General features: G+C 44.9%; 1 protein-coding gene across 4 annotated transcripts in view; it reads left to right on the forward strand.

Moving 5' to 3' along the window:
- The window catches only part of CCDC148 (coiled-coil domain containing 148), a 739,559-nt gene that overhangs the window by 151,136 nt on the left and 562,254 nt on the right, over window positions 1–26,169 (forward strand). Inside the window, exon 1 of one of the 4 annotated variants that reach the window (XM_063933695.1) lies at window positions 22,105–22,158. The exons of 2 other annotated variants lie outside the window; for them this stretch is intronic. The gene's annotated coding sequence lies outside the window, so the exon portion shown is untranslated. One more of the 4 variants, XM_063933694.1, reaches the window with a different exon arrangement.

Genomic DNA, 26,169 nt, shown 5'->3' on the forward strand with positions numbered 1-26,169 from the left:
TCCATTTCTGATTTTTTTTTCCAGATAGAACAGTTCTCAGAACTAAATCTGGGTATCTTCTTAAGGTGGTGTCTAAATTCCACCTTAATGAAGAAATTGTAGTCCCGGCTTTCCAGGGCCCGGACCTCTCTGCGGGAGATGCATCGTTGGACGTAGTCCGTGCCTTAAGGATCTATGTAGATCGTACCAGTGATATCAGAAAGACAGATTCTCCCTTTGTTCTCTACGGATTTCACAAGAGAGGATGGCCTGCTGATAAATAGACATTGGCGAAGTGGCTTCGGATGACGATTTCAGAAGCATATTCTCAAGCTGATCTCCCAGTTCTGGATAATGTCTCGTCTCACTCTACTCGTAAGGCAGGTCCATCATGGGCAGCACAACATGGTGCTTCAGCAGAACAGATATGTAAGGCAGCCACATGGTCTTCCATTATCACATTCATTAGACATTATGCCGTGGATACCTTTGCCTCTCAGGACACTGAATTTGGGCAAAGGATTCTCCTGTCCAATCAGGAGCGTCCCCACCACTAAATTGCTTTGGGACATCCCAATGTATCCTGTGGATACCCTGTGGACCCTGCAGGAGAAATATACGTTATGGAAAGAACTTACCGTTGATAACAGTATTTCTCCTAAGTCCACAGGTTCCACTGGGATCCCACCTTGACGCACCTGATTTGAGGATCCTTTTACTCACTAACCTCTTCCCTCTTGTACGGAAGGGTGTGCATGTGTGTTCTTCTCGCCTGATTAGGGCTCTACATGATGCTCCTGTCTTGAGCTTTGGAAAAATACTGATCATCCTGAGCCAGAAGGCGGGGATATATGGACGGGCCCGCTGCATGCTGGGAGGCCTGAAAGCTTTGACCGTTTGGTGCAGATCCGCTGTCGCTCCACCATATCCCAATGTATCCTGTGGAACCTGTGGACTTAGGAGAAATACTGTTATCAATGGTAAGTTCTTACCATAACGTATATGGGCCCTCATTCCGAGTCGTTCGCTCGGTATTTTTCATCGCATCGCAGTGAAATTCCGCTTAGTGCGCATGCGCAATATTCGCACTGCGACTGCGCCAAGTATCTTTGCTATGAAGATAGTATTTTTACTCACGGCTTTTTCATCGCTCCGGCGATCGTAATGTGATTGACAGGAAATGGGTGTTACTGGGCGGAAACACGGCGTTTTATGGGCGTGTGGCTGAAAACGCTACAGTTTCCGGAAAAAACGCAGGAGTGGCCGGAGAAACGGGGGAGTGGTTGGGCGAACGCTGGGTGTGTTTGTGACGTCAAACCAGGAACGACAAGCACTGAACTGATCGCACAGGGAGAGTAAGTGTGGAGCTACTCTAAAACTGCTAAGTAGTTTGTGATCGCAATATTGCGAATACATCGGTCGCAATTTTAAGATGCTAAGATACACTCCCAGTAGGCGGCGGCTTAGCGTGTGTAACTCTGCTAAATTCGCCTTGCGACCGATCAACTCGGAATGAGGGCCATATTGAGCTTGTCAGCATGCCGTTTTTTTTTTTTTTTTGTAATCGTAAAATAGGTACAATTTACACTAAAAATTATGTAGTTCTATTGGACATCCTTTTACCATAAGCAGTACCTTCTGTCCCTCCATTACCTTAATTACAGGAGCCTTCAGTGTCTGTAATGATTGTTACTAATTCAAACTGTGTGAAATCCAAACTTCAAAAGTCACATGCCACTTGTCCCCAGCCTCAGTTCATTGGACTGAGGCTGCTGCTAACGTTCCGACATTCCAATGAGACTCATCAGGGAATCTGGGTTTCTCTCCACCTAGTTCACTATTTTTGCTAAAATTAATCTGAATAGAACCCAGAAGTCCCACAATCAGAGTTTGTGTTCTGCCCAGAACCTCCAAGCTGTTTATTTATTACACTGTTAAATTGGGTCACTCTCTGGGCCTGCAGATGGATAGTATGTGTGTTATGGGGTGGTCTGTTAATAGGGCTTGCTGTTTTCAGAGAAGGAGGTCCCAAAACTTCTGTCCTGCCCAGGGTCCCATATGGCCCTAAAGGTGCATACATACAGTGAGATTTTGACAAAAAACCAATTTTGACTATGCGATTTCCCTTGAACTCCCTGGAGCCCAGAACCATCAATTTTACTCTATTTAATTGCGATTTTGACTATATACAATTTTGCCTATACTAGAAACTAGATTGTACACTTTATAGTCAAAATTGCCTTGCCTGCAAAGTCTATATGTTCTTGTGATACTTACCCCGCGGGAGCACGTATCGGTATCACAAGCTTTGTACTCATGGGGGGTCATTCCGACTCGATCGCTCGCAGCAGTTTATCGCAGCACAACGATCAGGTCGGAATTGCACATGCGCCGGCGCCACAGTACGCCGGCGCATGCCGGACGGCCGAAGTCCGTTGTTCAGTAGCGATTGCCTCTGCCTGATTGACAGGCAGAGGCGGTCGCAGGGTGGGAGGGGGCTGGACGGCGGCATTAAGCCGCTGTTTAGGGGTGTGTGGTTCGTCCAACGCAGGCGTGGCCGGACCGTTGGGGGGGCGAGCCGCGGCGGCTGCATGACGTCTCACGCAGCCGCTGTGGCCAGTGGCAGCGTCGATCAACTCCCGGCCAGCCACAGGAGCTGCTCTGGCCGTGAGTTTCTCCACAAATACAAAAGCATCGCCACTGTGCGATGCTTTTGTATTTGTGCAAGGGGGGGGGGGGGGCGGACTAGCCATGTGCTGGGCATCCCCCCGCATGTCAGGGAAGATGATCGTAGCTGTGCCAAATTTAGCACAGCTACGATCAACTCGGAATGACCCCCATGGTATGATTTGTGCTAGCTTTTCTTATTATTTTGACTATATAGTCAAAATCGTAAGCACACATTGCACCGTGTATATGCACCTTAATCCATCAGTTTGTTTTGTAGTTACATGAAAAACAGGCATTGAATTCATTTGGCTATCTAGATGTCAGTGTGGGGAATTTTAAACATTAGTCAAACATTTTACCTTTCTTTTACATTCTTGTTTTGTACAAGCAATATACTGTTCAGTCAGACTGAATTTGATAGACAGAACAGAAAATATGGTCTGCCAGTGTAATTTAAGCAGAATGTAGTAAGAATTGTGATGCTTGGCACACTGAAATCTTTTCCTTACTCAGTGCTTTGCTGTGTGCACTTCCCTGCAGTTCAGTATACGGATGTTGTGCCAACCGTAACAGGTTATCATCTGTATTAACACTCCAGTTATGTAGATTTCTGTACCATATGGTATCAATACTTTATAACCATGTCAACAACATGCCAGAAAATCAAATCTGCAAACAGACTACATTTCACTTACATGACCATTAATAAGTGCAGACACTTCTTAAATTGTATGACCCATAACAGTCTGAATTGTTGACCCATTTTCCCAGTAAAAGGGGAGAGAATTTGGGTGGGGATAATGGGGAGAGGAGGGGTGAGTATTGGAAAGGTAATAGGAGAATGAATGGGGGAAGAATCTAAGGGGACACAGTAAGGTTGGGTACATACTTACCGATATATTGTTCGTACAGCTGGTGATTGATATATCAGCTGGACCATCGGCTCATATATGCAGCTAATATATCTGAGAACAGCGTAGTTCACAGACATATCAAGTCAGCCCTGCAGCACGGCCAATGCCAATACATATCAAGATGGCAGACTAAATGAGCAAACAGGGTCTTACTGTATCTGCCGTCAAATTCTGTTTCTGTTTCATGCAGATATATCAGTACATAACATATGCCTGTGTCTGGGCGACCTGCCAACCAAATGATATATTGGCCGCAGAATCCATTGAATATGACTTCACAAGTGCACAGGCATATTCAAATGGGTCTGCTGGCCAGACATACTGGGCGGACGATCTGCTGGCCAGATGTACTGAGCAGACGATCTACTGGCCAGATGTACTGGGTGGACGATCTGCTGGCCAGACATACTGGGCGGACGATCTGCTGGCCAGACATACTGGGCAGACGATCTGCTGGCCAGACATACTGGGCGGACGATCGGCTGGCCAGACATACTGGGCAGACGATCTGCTGGCCAGACATACTGGGCAGACGATCTGTCGGCCAGACATACTGGCCGGACGATCTGCTGGCCAGACATAAAGGGCAGACGATCTGCTGGCCAGACATACTGGGCAGACGATTGGTGTGTATGCACAAGATCATTTGTGCATAAACCTTACCAATCGTTAGATTGGCCGGTGGGTTAACCTGATGGCCAATCTGAAGGACAAGTCTGTACCCATCTTATTCAAATAGTCTGCTGGCCAGACATACTGGGCGGACGATCTGCTGGCCAGATGTACTGGGCGGACGATCTGCTGGCCAGATGTACTGGGTGGACGATCTGCTGGCCAGACACACTGGACGGACGATCTGCTGGCCAGACATACTGGGCAGACGATCTGCTGGCCAGACATACTGGGCGGACGATCTGCTGGCCAGACATACTGGGTGGACGATCTGCTGGCCAGATGTACTGGGTGGACATACTGGGCAGACGATTGGTGTGTATGCACAAGATCATTTGTGCATAAACCTTACCAATCGTTAGATTGGCCGGTGGGTTAACCTGATGGCCAATCTGAAGGACAAGTCTGTACCCATCTTATTCAAATAGTCTGCTGGCCAGACATACTGGGCGGACGATCTGCTGGCCAGATGTACTGGGCGGACGATCTGCTGGCCAGATGTACTGGGTGGACGATCTGCTGGCCAGACATACTGGACGGACGATCTGCTGGCCAGACATACTGGGCAGACGATCTGCTGGCCAGACATACTGGGCGGACGATCTGCTGGCCAGACATACTGGGTGGACGATCTGCTGGCCAGATGTACTGGGTGGACATACTGGGCAGACGATTGGTGTGTATGCACAAGATCATTTGTGCATAAACCTTACCAATCGTTAGATTGGCCGGTGGGTTAACCTGATGGCCAATCTGAAGGACAAGTCTGTACCCATCTTAAGACAGGATCCGGTCTGAAGATCGTCAGTGTCTAGGTTGACAATGTTTGGGTCGACCACTATTGGTCGACAGTCACTAGGTCGACACATTTTCAAGGTCGACAGGGTTTCTAGGTCGACATATTCTAAGTCGACAGGTCAAAAGGTCGACATGAGTTTTTTTTAAATACAGGTTGAGTATCCCTTATCCAAAATGCTTGGGACCAGAGGTATTTTGGATATGGGATTTTTCCGTATTTTGGAATAATTGCATACCATAATGAGATATCATGGTGATGGGACCCCAGTCTAAGCACAGAATGTATTTATGTTTCATATACACCTTGTACACACAGCCTGAATGTCATTTTAGCCAGTATTTTTTATAACTTTGTGCATTAAACAAAGTGTGTATACATTCACACAAATCATTTATGTTTCTTGTACACCTTATACACACAGCCTGAAGGTCATTTAATACAATATTTTTAATAACTTTTTGTATTAAACAAGGTTTTTGTACATTGAGCCATCAAAAAACAAAAGTTTCACTATCTCACTCTCACTCCAAAAAGTCCGTATTTCGGAATATTCCGTATTTCGGATATTTGGATATGGGATACTCAACATGTATATTTTTTTAAACTTTTTCATACTTAACGATCCATGCGGACTACGATTGGGAACTATAACCCGTGCCGAGAGCAGCAGTAGCGGAGCGAGGCACCTTGCCCGAATGCAAGGGGACACGGTGCACTAATTGGTCTTCCCGGTCACTGTACGGAGAAAAACGACACCAAAAAAAACATGAAAAACTCATGTCGACCTTTTGACCTGTCGACCTAGAACATGTCGACCTAGAACCCCTGTCGACCTTCAAACCCTGTCGACCTATAGTGGTCGACCCAAACATTGTCGACCTAGACACTGTCAATCCAGTGATCCACGCCCCTTAAGACAACAGTGAGTAACTTACCCAAGACAAAAATCTTCCTTGACTGAAGGGAGAAGGCAGACAAATGTTGACATTATCTGCTCATGGTTCCTCCTGTGTCTTACTAAATGCTTTGGTTGTGTTATGGATAATGGATAAAGCTGGACTACACCCTAAATTTATATAGATCTTTTAAAACATCATCTGATAGAAATATGTTTTATACAGTTCCAGAGGTTAAATGGTCCAAAATTGATTCTGTATAAAGGATAAGGACACATTTCCAAGGTTACACAACACACACAAAGGGCTTCATGTCAGCACATTTAATAGCTGTACAGTCCCCACATACAAAACAAGTATATCCCCTGAACAATAGATCTTTATGATCGCAGTCTGAGCACAACGTGATATTTTGTATATTGCTTTTGAAACATTTTCAACACCTATTATCTAAATTTATATTTCCATTTTATTGTCCTTTCTGAAACTCTGTGCTGCATTGCAGACAATATTGTGACTTTATAAATAAACAATAACTGCATCCTGCTGCTTTTCCCCGTATAGTGCACAGTCTCTGTGTAAAGAACCTGCTCTGCAGCCTATATATTACATGGCATCTGTGTACCCACATTTGTATCTTAAAAAAGTATTGTTGGTTTATGTTTCCTTCGTTCATAAATGAGCCTCTTGTTACAGTTGTTTGTGGCTTTTATGAACATTGTAGTCTACACGGGCATCATTTAATCTTTCTCTCCTCTTCTGCCAGGTGAATGAGGTAGAGGCAGATACTCACATAGGGATCAGTGACCTCAATCAGTGCCGTGTAACAGTCTTACCAAAGTGGCTAAGGCAGCAGGGACAGGAGAAAATAAGACATAAATAAGACACACTCTACATTCAGCTTCTTAACTGAAATGGCCTGAGTACTGCTCCGTAGGATTTGTGTGTCTGTCTTTCTTCCGCTCACCCGAATGGAAGAGACAGATTACAAGTAACTTATCAAGTTTGAGTTAATACAGCGGAATACATATGTATTCCCGGCAGACGAGATGCCGGCTGTCACTATCCCGACAGCAGCATCCTGCCCAGCGTAATGCTGGCAGAGGGGCGAGCACTACGAGTCCTCTGTCAAAGTCAGAAAAATGTCTCAATGCACGTTGCCATATTTGCACCGCACACTGGTCCGCGCTGCGCGTGCATGCGCTCTCCCGTGGATGCGCATACCCGCAATAACGTGCACTCGCAGGCGCGGTATGCGTATTTACGGTAGAGTTTATGTAGTCGTAGCGTGCGACTCATTCGTTACAAATGTTCACAATTAATGTAGTTTATAGATCATGGTCCCTTTGATAGATTCTGAAAGTTTGGTTAAAATACAATGTCCCAGAGCTGAGGAATCCCTCTTTATATCGTACAAAGGGTCTAACAGGAATCATACAGCAGTGTTTGGTACCCATCGGAAGAGTATTTAATTAGCAATATTCCGGTGTTGGTTTGGAGCGTATTAATCGCTCGTGTGAATAGTTATGGACATAAGAAGTTTATGTCCATTTCTATTATTTACACATACTCAGGTATGCGGCGGGAAACCCAGTTTCCCACCCACCTGAGCTGTTGGAAATCGTCACAGCCCACCTGTATGAATCACCCTATGACCTTTTGTTATGATACAGGGCCGAATTCCTTCGGCCAATGGACAATGGGATTGTAGGACCAGGAGATTGCATTGTGTGTGGGGCATAAATAGGCAGGCCGACCACATCCAGCTCTCACTCTCTCATCAACGGTTATCTGCTGATAGCCGGGAGCTGGATATCGAGGCGCAGGCGATCATACCCTTTGTGCGTAAGTTTCTCTCCGTAATCATTGTCTTTCTGTGAGCCAAATTCTCTCATCTCATCTCTCTCTCTCTCTCTCTCTGTTCTGTTCTCTCATATCTCCCCTAGACTAGGCTAGTATTGTATTGTATTAGATAGTATTGTATTGTATTTCTTTTAGGTCAGAGTAGTATTGTCCTTTTGTATTTATTGTTTAGTTCTGTGGTTAGGAAGTCTTTGTTATATTGTAGTGTATCATTTGTACTGTTATCCCCTTTTACAAGTATATTAGATATAATACAGTTAATAGGCCTTGGAACCTAAACCAGTATCTGTGTATTTCCTATAGTGTTAAGTGTACACTTGAGCGTCGGTGACGCTCAAGCAGCTTTGTAGTTAGTCAGGTTACACAAGGTTGCACTTACACCCTGTACTCACATTAAGGTATTCAGTGTATTTCATTGGTATAAGGTTTTATCATAAAGGTATAGCGTTGTGAGCGTCTGCGCCGCTGGTGATCTCCTCGTGGTCTCGAGCGTCCGCTACGCCATAGCGAATCATTATTCTAGTCATAGCCAATAACGTGTCCTGTGATCACTGGGCCGTGAGCGAACGTGACGCTTGAGCGTCTCGCCTACGGCTGAGCGATCGCTACGCCAATAGCGTACCATTACGGTACTTCTTAAGCAAACAGCGTACAGTGTTCTTAGCTTCAAAAAGGGTTGTTATACGACAAAGGAATTTAGCATTGTCAATTGCGGGCTCGTCCTATCCTTCTCATATCTGCACTAGGTAGATCAGCAGACACTATCCCTCCAGCAAAGGGTGGGAGGTTGTCTCACAGTGCTGACGGGATAAGCGTCTGCTTCGCTTAGATAAAGAGTGCTGAAGGAACCCGGTAACCGGAAGTAAGAACAAAACGCTTGTGTCTTTTAAAACTTTTATTTCTCTTCTGTCTTGCGTATACACGCACGCATACATATATCTGCATTTCTGTTTCATTTTTCGTATATCACTATTCCTGTTTGCCAAATTTTATAGTTGATAGAAAGTGCTAAAAGGAGATTTGCTGTTATTTAATAGTAGAGGTAATAATTAAAGTATAGAACAACACACGGTTTGTCTGAGATACAAGGCAGTCAGTGTGGATTGCGGTAGATGATCAGGGATCATTTACATTGATAAAAATATATTGTGTTACGGTGGATCCTTTGCATTGCGTACACGTGTCGCTAACAAAGACTAGCGTACGCAATCCAAAAGGCAGACGCACGCAGCGTTCATTACGCAACGTAGCGTCCGGTTACGCTCACGTAGCTCAAGTCACGAAAAAGTTGAATTAGCGCAAAGCGATAATTAGCGCAAGGCGATAATTAACGCACAGCGGTAGATAACGCGAAGCGGTAAATAACGCAAATCTATTTTTGGAAAATCTGAAATTTAGTTTAACAGATCCTGCTCCTAATTGGTAACACTTTTGGCCTAAAGACAATTTCTGCGCAGAAATAGATATAGAAACAAAAGTGTACATGTGTTGAGTGAGTGTGTTTTGTATACAAAAGTTTATATAACTTTAAGGTGGAACCAAAAGGAAAGCCGGGTACTCGTCAAGGGACACACGTGTAAGTGACATACACGGTGGCTAGGGAGGCATCCCTGGTTAAATAATATTTGAGCATTAGAGTATAGCGGACCATAAGGTAACAAGACCAGGAGGTCATAAGGTAACAAGACCAGGAGGTCATAAGGTAACAAGACCAGGAGGTCATAAGGTAACAGACCAGGAGGTCATAAGGTAACAGGTAAAATAGACAAAGAGGTCCGCTATAAAAGTCCAGTGGCACAACGCCTGGGGTGTTGGTGCAGAACCCATATAGGCCATAAGCTCTTGCTGAAGGAATCGCGGCCGGAAACATCGATTCCATTGATCTTTCAGTACATGACAAGTAGTGCTCGTGTACTGAACGATTGGACCACACGTAATTGTGTGCAGTAGTTAGTAATCTGACCTAATACCATTAGAGTAAAGTGGTCACAAACGCTATCTGTACATTCTGACGTGATTTGTGTAATTTTTTATTTTTGGAAGGGAAGTTCGCTGGTCACTCAGGAACTATCTAACAACCCCACCTTTACTGGAAAGAGTAAGTGTCCTGCGGGTAACCCTCATATGTTCCAGTAAACTGAAGGTTCCATAGGGGCCCTGTATCGAGTACGCCAGCACCACGTCGGTGTGATCAGGTCGTATTGGTCGAGGTGGGCGAGTGAGTGGGGTACTCGGTAAACCGCCACCGCCGGCCTACTGTGGAGTAATTTGGTTGTCTGAAAAGGCTTGCTGAAAACCTTGATACAGAGATCCAAGGAGGACTAAGCAACACCTGCAGACTATGGGGGCCAGTTGCTCAGGTAGGGGGCGATCAACCCTGGTTCAGGTTGATTCTGTGAACCGACCAGTTGGGTCGGCACGATATGTAATGTGTGAAAAATATGGAATTCACACCGAATCTTTATGTGATGAATGGGAGAGAATGACTGTACAAGACAGGGACAAATTCCCAAGAATAGGTAGCTTTAGTCCAGAAGTGTTACAAAATTTAAGGAGGAGGATATGTCTCGTAAAATCAGCAAAGAGACGAATTCAACATCATGATTGTTTACAGTTATGGCACCAGGAAGGTGAGATACAGAGAGGTTTGGCTCTGGCGGCAGGATCTGGGGCAGTCAGGAAGTTGATTGCCACAGCTCCTCCTCCACCATACATTGCAGGAGAGAAGTTGATTGCGGAGAGAAACGCACTGGGTTGTAAAACACAAACTCTTAGTAACACTGTAAATGTTAATGATGTTAACCAAATAACTCATGCAAGTATTAACCCGTGCAAGATGTACCCTGTTTTGAACCTTCCTCAGGAGTGTGATCAAGAAGACGATTCAGCAACAATTTCAGCTCTCTCTCTTGCAGCCACCATAGCAGAGACCACAGTAGGCACAGCGACACCCACGAGATTAGTGAAAGCCCCTAGCGGAGGGATAGGTGAGGTCGTGTCAACGGGTAAGTACGGCACCATGCACTACACTGAAACAATTGTACCACAACAAGCTGTAGAATCTACACAGGAAGAGGCTGTTAGAATTGCTCCTGTAAGGGTAATAGCAGTTCCCAATGGAAAAACAGATGTGTCTGGAGCCACTCCCATAAGGAACATAGCCATGTACACTCCATTTTCCAGAATGGAATTAAGAACAATAGTGTCCGAATTTCCTGACCCCAGGAAGGATTTAGTTGCTAGCCAAAAATACATCAGGGATCTAGGTAACACTGTAGAACCCAACAACAAGGATTGGCAGATACTGCTAAGAGCTTGTTTACCTTCCAATGTTGATGCAACTCAGTTTTTAGCTGATTGTGCATTGGATAAAGATGTACCGCTTACAGACGTGTACAACAAGGATAATGTAAAGAGGAAAAATTTACAGCTAAAGGAGTATTTCCCAGCCGTTGTTAAATGGAATAAAATATTTTCCATTAAGCAAAAGGAGTCCGAAACGGCAACAGAATATTTTCACCGGGCACTATTAGAAATGGCAAAGTACACTGGTATAGAAGACATTAAGACCAACCCAAACCATCGAGAAGTAGCAGTATCTGTACTGATGGATGGTTTGAAAGAAACATTAAAAGCTAGGGTACAGACCACGCAGCCATGTTGGCGAGGTCTGTCAGTGTCCACCTTGAGAGAGGCTGCTATTGATCACGACAGAAACATCACTAGGCACAGGGAATCGCAAAGTGATAAGTTGATGTCCGTAAGTATACAGGCGCTGACCACAAGGCAGCCTGCGTATGTACCACCGAATCCTGTGGGTAAGGCAAGTGTAATAACATGTTTTTCTTGTAACAGACCGGGACACTTTGCACGAGAATGTAGAACAAAGAATGTACAAAGGTCTTTTCAACCCCCTAGACAACAACACAACACACGACATTGGGAGCAGGGTCCACAGAGGCGGAGTTTTGAGCCACATACAGGGGAAACAAAAAGATATCCCCCAAACAGAGACTGGCATGCCTCTGGTAGTTCCCAGCTAACTCCCTCACAAGTAGTTGCTGCCAGCGGGATTCAGGGAGGTCAGCATACCCAATAGGGGTGTGGCCATACCTGTAATCTGCAGCCAGTTAAGTTGATTGCCAGTCTTGGAAGCGAACCAGAGATTGCAATCAATGTAGCTGGTAAAACTTTAAACTTTCTTGTAGACACAGGGGCGGCCAAGTCAGTGATAAATTCGACAGTGGGCATGAGAACCACTGGTAGGACAATTCCAGCCATGGGAGTAACAGGAGTAGTCCAGCACTACCCTGTTAGCAAACCAGCCGAGATTACAATAGGGCCTTTGCATACCAAGCATTCCTTTTTGCTGGCTGCATCTGCACCAACTAATCTCCTGGGGAGAGACTTACTATGTAAAATGGGTTGCGTCATTTATTGTACTCCTGAAGGTGTATTCTTGGACATTCCTGAGAATCACGCTCAGGAAGTACGAGACATGTTAGACTCCCCATCAAAATTAATGTCACATTCCATTATGACAAATAGGAATCCATCCCAAGTAGAAGAGATGATATCTCAGATACCAGAGTCACTTTGGACAAAAGATGGACAGGACACTGGATTAATGGCAAACGTAGCTCCAGTAGTTGTACAAGTAAAAGATGGTAGGATAGCTCCAAAAATCCCACAGTATCCTCTGAAGCCAGAGGTGGAGCTAGGAGTTTTTCCCGTAATAGAGCGCTTGCTACAACAGGGCATTCTAGTAAGAACGTCCAGCACCGCAAATAGTCCCATCTTCCCTGTTAAAAAGAGTGGGGGGAGGGGTTACAGGCTAGTGCAGGATCTAAGGGGGATTAACAAAATAGTTGAGAGTCAGTTCCCCGTAGTGCCAAATCCAGCTGTCATCCTAATGCAAATTCCTCCCACTGCCAAATTTTTCACTGTTATTGACCTCTGCTCCGCTTTCTTTTCGGTACCTCTGCACCCTGACAGCCAATATTTGTTTGCATTCACATACAGAGGAGTCCAATACACGTGGACTCGGTTACCCCAAGGTTTCATAGATAGTCCAAGTATATTTTCTCAGGCTTTGCATGATTGTTTACAGTCTTTCCAACCAGACAGTGGATCAGTATTGATACAGTATGTGGACGATTTATTACTGTGTTCAGATTCACTGGAAACATCTCTGAAGGATACGAAACAGCTCCTGTTTCATCTTTCAGACACAGGTCACAAGGTTTCCAAAGACAAGTTGCAATTATGCCAAGCTAAGGTAAAATATTTGGGACACTGTCTAACACAAGGACTGAGACACCTGACCGCTGATAGAATCCAAGCCATTAGAGACATGACACTGCCACAAACCCAGCAACAGATCAGGACGTTTTTAGGAATGTGTGGGTATTGCCGTAATTGGATCCCAGGGTTTTCCATATTGGCGCTACCTTTGCAGGAAATGGTCTCTTCAAACAAACCTGATCGGATTTCGCATACAGACGAATCTGAAACAGCATTTGAGAGACTCAAACAGTGCCTAACGCAGGCACCAGCACTAGGTATGCCAGACTATGGGAAACCCTTTGAACTATACGGAACAGAAAGTGCTGGGTGCGCAGCAGGTGTACTAACACAAAAACACGGTGATGCCAGCAGGCCAATTGCATACTACAGCGCCCAGCTAGATACGGTAGCGCGATCCCTCCCCACATGCTTGCGTAGCGTTGCGGCAATAGCATTGCTAGTAACAAAAAGCGAAGATGTCGTGCTAGGCCACAACCTCACAATCCATACACCGCATGCGGTATCTGCCTTATTGAATTCTGCCCAAACCAGACACGTCTCATCTGCAAGGTTTACAAGATGGGAATTGGCATTAATGGCCCCAGTAAACATCACCATAAGGAGATGCAGCGCATTAAATCCTGCAACATTTCTCCCAGGTGTGCCTGGTCAGACACAAAGGGTGGAAGGTGAGAGTGATGGGGAAGGAGGATTTAATGCAAAGGGAGATACACATGATTGTATGGAATATTTGACCCAAAATTTTACCGCAAGGCCTGACATCAGTGACAATCCACTGGAAGATGCAGAACTCACGTTCTACACGGATGGTAGTTGTCACAGACAGTCAGACTCGGGAGACTTGTGTACTGGATACGCAGTCGTAGATGACCAAGACACCATAGAAGCGGAACCGCTAGGCCCACCTCACTCAGCCCAGGTTGCTGAACTGGTCGCCCTAACCAGAGCATGTGAATTGGCTAAGGGTAAGTCAGCCAATATCTACACCGATTCCAGATACGCGTTCGGGGTAGTCCATGATTTCGGAGCCCTATGGCGGCTCAGAAATTTCATGACGGCAGCTGGTACACCGATAGCGCATGCAGCTCACATAAAAAGGCTTCTAACAGCGATACAGGAACCCGACAGAGTGGCTGTTATCAAATGTAAAGCACATACATATAGCCAAGACCCAGTATCCCTTGGTAACAGCCGAGCAGACGAAGCCGCAAAGCTTGCAGCTGCTACCCCCACACGGACAGACACCACACAGTTGATGGTATTTAATACCATCAACACACAGAAGTTGTGTGAGATGCAGAATCTGTGTTCCACACAGGAAAGAGCAGTCTGGAGGGCAAAGGGATATGGCCAGGAGTCCTCAGGGCTCTGGACGGATGGACATGGTAAACCAGTGGCCCCCAGGGCATACCTTCCATGTCTGGCTGAAGCAGCTCACGGGCTGACTCATCTAGGCAAGGAGGGGATGTGCAAATTGGTAAGAGCATACTGGTGCGCCCCAGGATTCTCCTCTCATGCGAGTAAAAGAGCAATGTCATGCCTTACCTGTCTGAGAAAGAATATTGGAAAAGCAATACCTACAGAACCATCCCATATCCCACCTGCCGGCGGCCCTTTCCAGGTAATACAAATTGACTTCATTCAATTACCCCCATGTCGAAATTTGAAATATGTACTTGTCTGTATAGATGTTTTCTCGAATTGGGTCGAGGCTTTTCCAGCAGCTACAAATACCGCTATGTTTACAGCTAAGAAAATTGTGCAGGAATTTGTATGTAGATATGGTATCCCTAGAATCATTGAAAGTGATAGGGGTACCCATTTTACAGGTGATGTCTTTCAAGGAATGTGTAAATTGATGGGTATTGATAGCAAGCTGCACACTCCGTACCGTCCACAGGCGAGTGCGAAGGTCGAAAGAGTGAACAGCACTATTAAAAATAAATTGAGTAAAGTAATGGCAGAGACAGGATTGACGTGGCCAGAAGCTTTACCCATTGTTTTGTATAGCATCAGAACCACTCCCAGGTCCCCTCTTAATCTGTCCCCTTTTGAAATCTTGTTTGGTCGACAACCGCATGTCATGATTAACCCTCAGGATGATTTGAAATGTAACAATGAAGTAACTGTAAAGTACTTGATTAACATGAGTAAACAGTTGAGGAATCAAAATGATAATCTGAAGTTGGTGATTCCTGATTTACCAGATAGTAATTGTCATGACATTGAACCTGGGGATTATGTAATGATACGAAATTTTCTACGCTCAGGTTGTCTTATTGATAGATGGGAAGGACCATACCAGGTCTTATTGACTAGCACCACAGCATTGAAGGTTGCTGAGAGAGAGACTTGGGTCCATTCATCCCACTGCAAAAAGGTTGCGGATCCAGAGAAGTCCCGCGATAAGGAACAGACGGTAGAGGTTGTATCACTGGAGTGTCTGTTCCAGGAGGATTGAGGCGGCACCTGAGCCTTGAAGACCGAAAGCAGTTGTCGACTCCCTTCTCCCTTTTATTGTTTTTCTCCACTTCCCAGCCCCTCTCCCTTAAAATTTCTTTTTCCCCCTCCTCATTCTTCTCTGTTTCCTCCTCAAAGATGGACTTGCCCCAAGAGACTGTGATCCGGATTTTGATGTTAACCATGATGTTGACCAGAGCAGTCTGTTCCGGCGAGAGTACCATAGAGGTCGAAAGAGGTTCTGGAATGGGTTCCGATTATGATGACGGAGGCGTAGTTTTCCAAGATCAACCAAACCAACAAGCAAAGGCGAGTATCAGAAAACGATCCGATAGAAGAAATTGTGATGGATTGTTAGCTGAAGAAAATTGTATCTGTAGGCTCTGTGATAATCTGGTTGAAGATGAATGCATAAAGAAATGCCAATCTAGTTTTAATATCCATATAGACCGGCATCCATTGAGTGAATATCACTCCTTAGTGGGTAACGTGTTAAACCAAACAGATTGTTGGGTATGCTCTCAAGTACCTCAGGGTCACAGCAAATCAGGGCTAGTACCATTTCCTTTAACGTTAGGGGAGGTACTTGAGCTAAGTGGTGGGAGACCGGTGGACCGGAGGTTTAATATCTCCAGCCCTCCTAGTTTGAAGCTCCACCAATACCATGTGGATAGGTCCCTCTTATGTTTTAACATCTCCAATCCCAGAAAACCGGGAAATTGGGAAGTGTCGTGGAGCAACCTTACCATGACCTTTTCACACAGAGCAGATAGAATGCCTACAGATACAGAGCTCGTACGCCATATAGCCAGTAGAGGAAAATCTTTCCGGTATCGATATACCTTAGGAAATAGGATTACTAGAGTTGGAGAGGTATCACCAGGATACTGTGCACATATCGTACAAACCGATACGTGCATTAAGCAGTTGGAAGAATTAGGGTCAGGAGATTTCACCTGGAAGGTTTGTAACATGGTCATGTCCTTCTCCGTCCCTTATGTTCTCCCCGATGATGCATATTTCATATGCGGGAGAAAGGCGTACAAATGGCTTGCCCCAAACTCTGAAGGATTGTGTTATATTGGAAAAGTATTGCCTGAAGTGATGACTGTTACACATGACAAAATGAAGGACATACACCGTGGTGCCCAAGCTCCTTATACTCACACTCATTACGAACACCGAGTTAAAAGACAACTGTCAGAAAGGTTAGAGCATCCGGCCTCTGATCTTATCCATGAATCCACCGGGATTCAGGTTCTGGTAGCGTTAGATTTCACTCGTACCGCTCGAGGAGTGATGAATTATAGATACATTTCCGCACTCGCCAATTTGTTAGATAATATCACTGAAATGTATGATGACACGTTTAGATACACTGGAAGAGAACTTCAAGCTTATAAAACAGAACTAGTTCAGCATAGGATGGTTCTTAATTATCTTACAGCAGTAACAGGCGGATATTGTGTTACATTGGCAACACAGTACGGCATAAAGTGTTGCACGTATATCACAAATAACACCGAGGATCCGGTAGAGGTCATAGACCAAAAGATGGACGATATTCTCCAACTAAAGTGGGAATTTCGTCGAAAACACAATCTCACCCTTGCTGCTGTAGGTAATGAGCTGACTGGTTGGGTGTCATGGTTGAACCCGCGAAATTGGTTCTCCGGTTTAGGAGATTGGGCTCAAGGAGTCATAATGGATGTTGGAAAGTTTCTACTATGTATCTTGGGTGTCGTTATATCGATTGGATTGATATTTAGATGCGGGCAGGCTTTAATGAGGTGCAAACAAAGTACAAAAGTGATGAGCTTGAGGAGTGAGGAAACCGTAATTAACCTGGATTTGATTTATGACCCAATGATAGAAACCAGGATGTGATGAAAATGCGATTATACGGTCCGTTTCTTTCACCTGTTTTTCTGCTTTTCTCCAAGATACAAAGACCCCCTTGGACGAGGAAGCTGACGAGACAAGATGTATACAGACAACGGATTGACCAAAGAAGAAGATTTGACAACTTTAAATATGGACACTTGATGAACTTTGCCATGGATCCCCAGTTTCCCTAGTATTTTTAAACTCACGCTAGCCCACCATTTTTGTAAATCTGATGGCACTGACAAAGCTTGTTGCTCATGCCTAAGGAGCAAAACAGCGCAAAGAAGACGACTCTCAACAGATACCGAAAACAACTTCGACGACAGATGTACATTTCCCTGACATAGAATATCATTGCATTTTTCGTAAGTGTTCTTTATCTTCATCTCTACAACCCTCAGGTAACGACACACATAGACGATAGGGAATACAGGCACAGATATCAGCAACCACATACCTCCCCCATTCATGTATCATCAACTAAAATGTGCATCCCCATTTTGTTACAACCACAGCCGAAATGAGCTCGGTAGAGTTTGACAGCCCATCCACAGACCTGTACCACAGGATAAGAAGGAATTCAAATGTATACTTCGCAATACCTCGAAGCTTGATTTACAACACGTACGGCACGATGATACATGACCCCCCCAAACATGGATTCATACACACATGCTTCTGCTATCTCACTAGGTCATACCCTCTTCACACCTTCTCCTCTCTCCTCCCCTACCCAACCATGGAAATCAATTAACCCCTGACTTACATTTTTCTCCTTAAATGTTTTGTGGCAGTTATTATTGACTGCCAAAGGGTGGACTGTCAAAGTCAGAAAAATGTCTCAATGCACGTTGCCATATTTGCACCGCACACTGGTCCGCGCTGCGCGTGCATGCGCTCTCCCGTGGATGCGCATACCCGCAATAACGTGCACTCGCAGGCGCGGTATGCGTATTTACGGTAGAGTTTATGTAGTCGTAGCGTGCGACTCATTCGTTACAAATGTTCACAATTAATGTAGTTTATAGATCATGGTCCCTTTGATAGATTCTGAAAGTTTGGTTAAAATACAATGTCCCAGAGCTGAGGAATCCCTCTTTATATCGTACAAAGGGTCTAACAGGAATCATACAGCAGTGTTTGGTACCCATCGGAAGAGTATTTAATTAGCAATATTCCGGTGTTGGTTTGGAGCGTATTAATCGCTCGTGTGAATAGTTATGGACATAAGAAGTTTATGTCCATTTCTATTATTTACACATACTCAGGTATGCGGCGGGAAACCCAGTTTCCCACCCACCTGAGCTGTTGGAAATCGTCACAGCCCACCTGTATGAATCACCCTATGACCTTTTGTTATGATACAGGGCCGAATTCCTTCGGCCAATGGACAATGGGATTGTAGGACCAGGAGATTGCATTGTGTGTGGGGCATAAATAGGCAGGCCGACCACATCCAGCTCTCACTCTCTCATCAACGGTTATCTGCTGATAGCCGGGAGCTGGATATCGAGGCGCAGGCGATCATACCCTTTGTGCGTAAGTTTCTCTCCGTAATCATTGTCTTTCTGTGAGCCAAATTCTCTCATCTCATCTCTCTCTCTCTCTCTCTCTCTCTCTCTCTCTGTTCTGTTCTCTCATATCTCCCCTAGACTAGGCTAGTATTGTATTGTATTAGATAGTATTGTATTGTATTTCTTTTAGGTCAGAGTAGTATTGTCCTTTTGTATTTATTGTTTAGTTCTGTGGTTAGGAAGTCTTTGTTATATTGTAGTGTATCATTTGTACTGTTATCCCCTTTTACAAGTATATTAGATATAATACAGTTAATAGGCCTTGGAACCTAAACCAGTATCTGTGTATTTCCTATAGTGTTAAGTGTACACTTGAGCGTCGGTGACGCTCAAGCAGCTTTGTAGTTAGTCAGGTTACACAAGGTTGCACTTACACCCTGTACTCACATTAAGGTATTCAGTGTATTTCATTGGTATAAGGTTTTATCATAAAGGTATAGCGTTGTGAGCGTCTGCGCCGCTGGTGATCTCCTCGTGGTCTCGAGCGTCCGCTACGCCATAGCGAATCATTATTCTAGTCATAGCCAATAACGTGTCCTGTGATCACTGGGCCGTGAGCGAACGTGACGCTTGAGCGTCTCGCCTACGGCTGAGCGATCGCTACGCCAATAGCGTACCATTACGGTACTTCTTAAGCAAACAGCGTACAGTGTTCTTAGCTTCAAAAAGGGTTGTTATACGACAAAGGAATTTAGCATTGTCACCTCTTATGGGCTCGCTGCGCTTGCCATCTGTTCCCACTCTATGGGTGTCGTGGACACCCACGAGTGGGAATAGCTCCTGTGCACCGGTATTCCGACTGTCGTCATTGTCGACTGTTGGGATTCTGGCGTCGGTATCCTGTCTGCCAGGATCCCGACAGCCAGCAAATTGATTGCCTCCCAATACATCCTAGTTCACTATGTAAGCACTGCAATACAGCAGCAGCCATGTATTTATTCCATTCCATGTTCCGTTATGCTTCATATACAGACTAAGTTGCACACCAGTCTCCGAGGGCCAGAAACAGAAATCTTGGGGCCAGGTATCTCAGCCCCCCCCCCCCTTTACCCCTTCTATCTATCTATCTATCTATCTATCTATCTATCTATCTATCTATCTATCTATCTATCTATCTGTCTGTCTGTCTGTCTGTCTGTCTGTCTGTCTGTCTCTGTCTCTGTCTGTCTGTCTGTCTGTCTATCCATACATACATACATACATACATATAACTGCGAAACAGACATAACTGTCACAGTGGTGAGGGAGGGTGCCAGAACCCAGGAGGGACTCACTGTCACCACAGCCAGGGTGTCTCTCTTGTGTAGGGTCAGCACAGCAGTGAGGGTGCGGGCGGCTGCTTCAGTCTTTAAATGCCCTCTCTCTGTCCGAGTCTGTCACACACTACTTGTGCCTGGCGGCGCCAACACATGCACACCTGCCAGGCTGTCCACAGGGAGGCTCCTAGGCTGTGGGAAGAAACAAGGAAGGACCGGCGCAGCATCGTTACATTGACTGAGACCGGACAGATCAAGTGACAGGATAAAAGGTGGTTGGGGGGGAGAGGTTGGTGCGCCTGGACTCTTAATTATTTTTTTAAGTTGATTGGCTCCCAGGTGTCTACTTTGTCCTCCCCTGTTGCAACTAAGAAGCATTTTTGTGAAAAGAAACGCCTGTCATTATCAGAGTTGCACAGAACCTGGCAGCTCACTTCCGCCAAGCATTTCGCGCTGCTGGGCGTATTGAGGTTAGATGTATGAAGACACATCTGTATTCCTCTGTTCTCACTTCTGGGCATCTGGTTTCCTTTTGCGGTGCAGGAAATCTGAATGATAACATTCACCTGAGATATTTATGTGCAACATGGGGGGGTCAGGTACCTTGAAAAGCTCCCACATTTGCCTGGCTGATGGATTCAAACTATATTTGTCACATTTTTTATTCCACCATGTAATATAGGGTTTGGTATATTATGTTGACAAGTCACCATATCGATATTCATAATGTCAATATGATGAACATGTCTGTCACACTTCATACTCATGTTCCTGTTATCAATTAATTAACTTGTGACCTAAATTAGGCTAACGGTTCAGCCCAAGAAATATCTTTCTTCGATGTTAATGCAAAGGGCATAGTTTAATTGGATTACATACATTTTACCGCTGGATGGGATGCCGGCTGTCATTATACCCAACAGCGGCATCCCACCCGCCAGAATGCCTGCAGTGGGGCAAGCGCTAAGAGTCCCCTTGCGGGCTTAAGGGCCCTACACACTGGCCGATTTTTTGAAAGATATGAACGATCTCGTTCATAAATGAACGAGAACTCGTTCATATCTTTCAGTGTGGAGACTCCTGCGATGAACGATGCGCGGCCCCGCGCTCGTTCATCGCTGGTCTCCCGTCGGCTGTGCATGCAGGCCAATATGGACGATCTCGTCCATATTTGCCTGCACTTCAATGCAGCCGCGTGACGGGGGGAGTGAAGAAACTTCACTCCCCCCGTCACTGCCCCCCCGCCGCTGGGTCGCTCGTCGGCCGTATCCGCCGTCTGGCAGCTCGGCGGCGGGTCGGCCAGTGAGTTGGGCCCTTTACTGTGATTGCAGTGCTGCAGGCTCACTGGCTCGCTGTGCTTGCCACAGGACACCCACGAGTGGGAATAGCCCTGTTCCACAGAGATTTCATCTGTCAGCATTTTCGGCTGTCTGGATTTCGACATTGGTATCCTGAACGCCGGAATCCTGACAGCCAGCATTTTAACTGCAACCCCTTTAATCTGGTCTCTGCTTCATGAATACCAGGGTTTTAATGATTCCACCATGCATTCTTATAATGATGTTTCTCCAATACTGGTAGACAATCAGCACATTTATTAAAATAACACTGTGAATGAATCAGTGAAGATACTTAGAAAAACCACAAGTGCTTCATCTCGTTTCACAGCAGAGAGCCAGAAACACTAAAACAGATAGGACATCTCTCATCATATTCAATATTCATTGCTGTGCTCGTTATCCTGTCATTGAAAAGACAGGTTAGGACACCAGCTTATGACAGACTAAATATCACCAGTCAACACATAGAGAGCGCATGTCCATGTGTCAATGTCACTAGCAGTCCTTTGAGGTTTTGGCTCTGGGCTCTCTGCAAACACTGGTAATTTCATCCACTCTCATTCTCATACAGCTCAGTGCTCACACTTCCTGCTTTGCAGAACTGGGAATATTTACCCATTACTGTATCTAATCCTCATGCCGTGATTATACCATATGTTCATAAGGAGCCAGTTATAACAAGCTGCAGTGGACTTTTGAAAGACTGAGAAGTCTAGAAGCTAGAGGAACGGGTGAGCAATCATTAAAACACTAGAGACTTCTAAACACTAAAAGCAAGACAGCTAATAGGGGTTAAAATTACTATGATGTCATTATTAGCTACTGATTAGTTAAATAAGTCCTTAAACAAGAGTGTTCAAGTGTACAGATATGTATTTGTTTTGCTTCAGTGTAACCATGGACACAGCACATATAGGTATTAACTGGCTTCTATACTGTCTTAAAATAATGCTTTATTAATAGAAGATCGCTTCTACAGATGTTATACACCATTGCTGCAGTCTCGCCAAATAGCCCACCTCGGTGTGCCGCTCCTGTGAAACTCGGCTAGCATCAAGCATCTTTTTTGTGTCTTTTTTGCAAAAAATGCATCAATGCAGTGTGACTAAGGCACACCAGGAGACTGCTGGTTCATTTGATATAATGCGACACTATCTGCGTGTAACTGAGTCTCTCAGAATCTGTAAGAAGTGCTTCAATGTTGCAGCCGCAGCTGACAAGTTCATTTGTGTGTTGTGTACAGACTCAGTCGCACACAAATATACAAGTGTTGTATATCATATTAATCAGGGGATCCGGTCTTTAGGTCGACAAGACTTAGGTCGACACTGTGTAGAAGTAGCCACTATTGGTTGACAGTAAGTAGGTCAGCATGGTTTCTAGGTCAACAGGGACTCTAGATCGACAAGTACTAGGTCAACATGACAAAAGATCGACATGAGTTATTCACTTTTTTTTCACTTTTTGAACTTTTTCATACTTTACGATCAACGAGGACTACAATTGGGAACGATAACCTGTGCGAGGGGACACGGTGCACTAATTAGGGTTCCCGGTCACTCTACGAAGAAAACAACACCAAAAACAATTTAAAAACTCATGTCGACCTTTTTTCGTTTCGACCTAGTACATGTCGACCTAGAGTCCCTGTCGACCTAGACACCATGTCGACCTACTTACTGTCGACCAATGGTGGTCGACCTAGACACCGTTGACCTAAGTCTAGTCTATCTAACATACCACACCCATCAATCAGCACAGTTTCCTTGGGCGTTCTAGTCAAATCATATTGCGAATAAGATGCATTGTCAACAAAAAATGTCACCCCACGATAGCAGAGTTTCGTAGGACCTGGTGGCTCACTCATGCCAGGCATCTCATGCTGCATGGCGCACTGAGGCTAGATGTATATGAGGACACACCTGTAGGTGCTTCAGGTAATAGACTGGCACTGTCCCATAAAAATCTGGATATTTGGCAAATATTTATTCCTCTAAGAGGTGTCTTCTCTCATTGTTAATGCAACATATGTGACTGTATATAGCATTTATACCATACTTGTCGACTTTTGGGCTGCTCTCTCCAGGAGAAAGCAGCCAGGTCGGCTCAGCTGAAGGGCGGTGCTAGGTTGTGGTGCATCAAAGTGGGCGGGGTGGAGGCAGAACAATATAAAGGAGATGTTAGGGGGGCTTGGTGGCCTCGATCGCATGATTGTAGCCACGCCCCTTACTTTACAATGCAGAAATTACTATCATTATACAGCAGACAGCATGGCTATGATGACGTGATTTACCCACAATCTGCTCATCGTCGCCTGGCCTGCCCACTTTACTTACTAAGTGGGCGGCCTGGCAGGGGGATCTTCTGAAGTCGGGAGACTTGCCTGTTCTTCCGGCCACAGGAAGCGCTCCAGAAAACAAGAACAGACACCAGCAGTGGCCGCCTTTTTACTTTAGCTTTAGCATAATTTCTCATGCTTGTGCTATTATTATTATTATTTTATTTATTTATAAGGCGAATAAGTGTTTCGCGCGGCACACATTAGAATAATACAGGGTACACAGAACTTAACATTACAGTAACTGAAAAACTAAAACAGAGCACAGGTAACAATTAGCACCACAGTTACACAATAAAGCTGAGATGTAAGGAATCAAAGGAGTAATCGGCGTACTAATATAGGCCGGCAACTGTTGGAAGAGATGAACGGTCACGAATAAGAGGAGATGTGGGTACAGATAGTCACTGAGTAAGAGAGAGCTGTAGTTGAAGTGCAAGAGAAAAGGACTGTGAGAACAGGAGGGAAGAGGGCCCTGCTCTAAGGAGCTTACAATCTAGTGACCCTAGTGCTCAGTGCCCCTCATTCAGCATCAGTTGCAAATGTAGATCATTGTGCAATGGGCAGTTTCTTTCAGAATGCACATGTGCTGCATTTGCAATGCGCATGCGCGAAGATGCCTCTGCAGTCGCACTCGTACAGACCGGAAGTTATTGACAGGAAGTAACCGTTTGGGCGTGTTAACATGGTGTTAGTGGGGAGTGGCTGGGAAAACGCAGGCATGCCATGTCCAGTTTTGGGGGTTGTATCTGACGTAAGCTGTGAATGCATGTGTTCAAAAAACATGACGACTGTGTTTCTACTGTCGCATCCTGTCTGCGTAGCCATATGTGTACCCTAACAATCGTTGTTGTATATAGTCTGCGTATGCATACGCAAATTTGCGATTGCTCTGTTGAGCGTCTATCACATTTCTGGATGGCAGCTTCACTTGCAAATACAGGTTGAGTATCCCGTATCCAAATATTCCGAAATACAGAATATTCTGAAATACAGAATTTTTTGAGTGAGAGTGAGATAGTGAAACCTTTGTTTTCTGATGGCGCAATGTACACAAACTTTGTCAAATACACAAAGTTATAAAAAATATTGTATTAAATGACCTTCAGGCTGTGATTATAAGGTGTATATGAAACATAAATGCATTCTGTGCTTAGACTTGGGTCCAATAGCCATGATATCTCAGTCATTATGGTATGCAATTATTCCAAAATACGGAAAAAAACGATATCCTAAATACTTCTGGTCCCAAGCATTTTGGATAAAGGATACTCAACCTGCTGCTTTACAGAGACAATCGCAAATTAAGTCTAATTTGCAACTGATGGTGAATGCTACTCCCCTCTTCGTCTCAGTCTTGCTAGAAAGATAATAGTAGACCTCATTTACAGTGTGTACTAGAAGTCTGCAAGTAGCTTTGGTTTTGTACCAGTGCACATATTTAGTCCACTCAGTGCGTGCTCTCTGCTCTCAAATGGCGCCTCTGCAAATTAAATTGTGCCTGACTTTGTGGGAAGGTGGATATATGTGAAGAGATAAATTATAGCTATTATTTGATTGGTTGCTATGCGCAACAACGCTACATGTCTTATTTGCATCCGTAAGATTTAAAAAGTCTAATACAGAAGAAACAAGTTGTGTACAGAAAAAGAAACATTGATAAAAGAGCCAGTCACAAGCACTTCGATAGTGCTGGTGACCTTCATCATCATCATCAGTGCACTGGCAACTGACAGTGACCTCCCACAAACAATAGGGTTTACTCGGTCTGTCATATCTGTGGCCAGGGCCATATTATCCCATGGCCGGGACCCTGGGTTTTCAGATATTTCTGGCCCCCTTAATCTTTCACTCCACTACAGCTGAGATTTGGGAAGCTGAGCTTATCCCCTCCTCCGCTGTCTCAGAGCAAACCTCAGCTGACTACGAGTGTGCCTTGCTACGGTGCAAAGCGACTTTAACCTTTGGAGCCCAAGGGCAGAGGTAACAATGCCCCAGCAAAAATAAATAAATATATAATGGGCCCCTAGTCTCTGTGGGGCCCCTAGGCATCAGCCTAGTCAGCCTAATGGATAATATAGCCCTGTCTACGTCTGTGTCCCGATCTGCATCTGACCACACCAGGGGCAATATGTACAGTAATAGCCTGTAAGGTGCAGGCTATTCGGGAATTTCTGCAAGTTTGCCCATAAGCAGCAATCATGTACAAGGCAA

The sequence above is a fragment of the Pseudophryne corroboree genome, chromosome 7 (assembly GCF_028390025.1).
Source record: "Pseudophryne corroboree isolate aPseCor3 chromosome 7, aPseCor3.hap2, whole genome shotgun sequence".
Taxonomy (NCBI): domain Eukaryota; kingdom Metazoa; phylum Chordata; class Amphibia; order Anura; family Myobatrachidae; genus Pseudophryne; species Pseudophryne corroboree.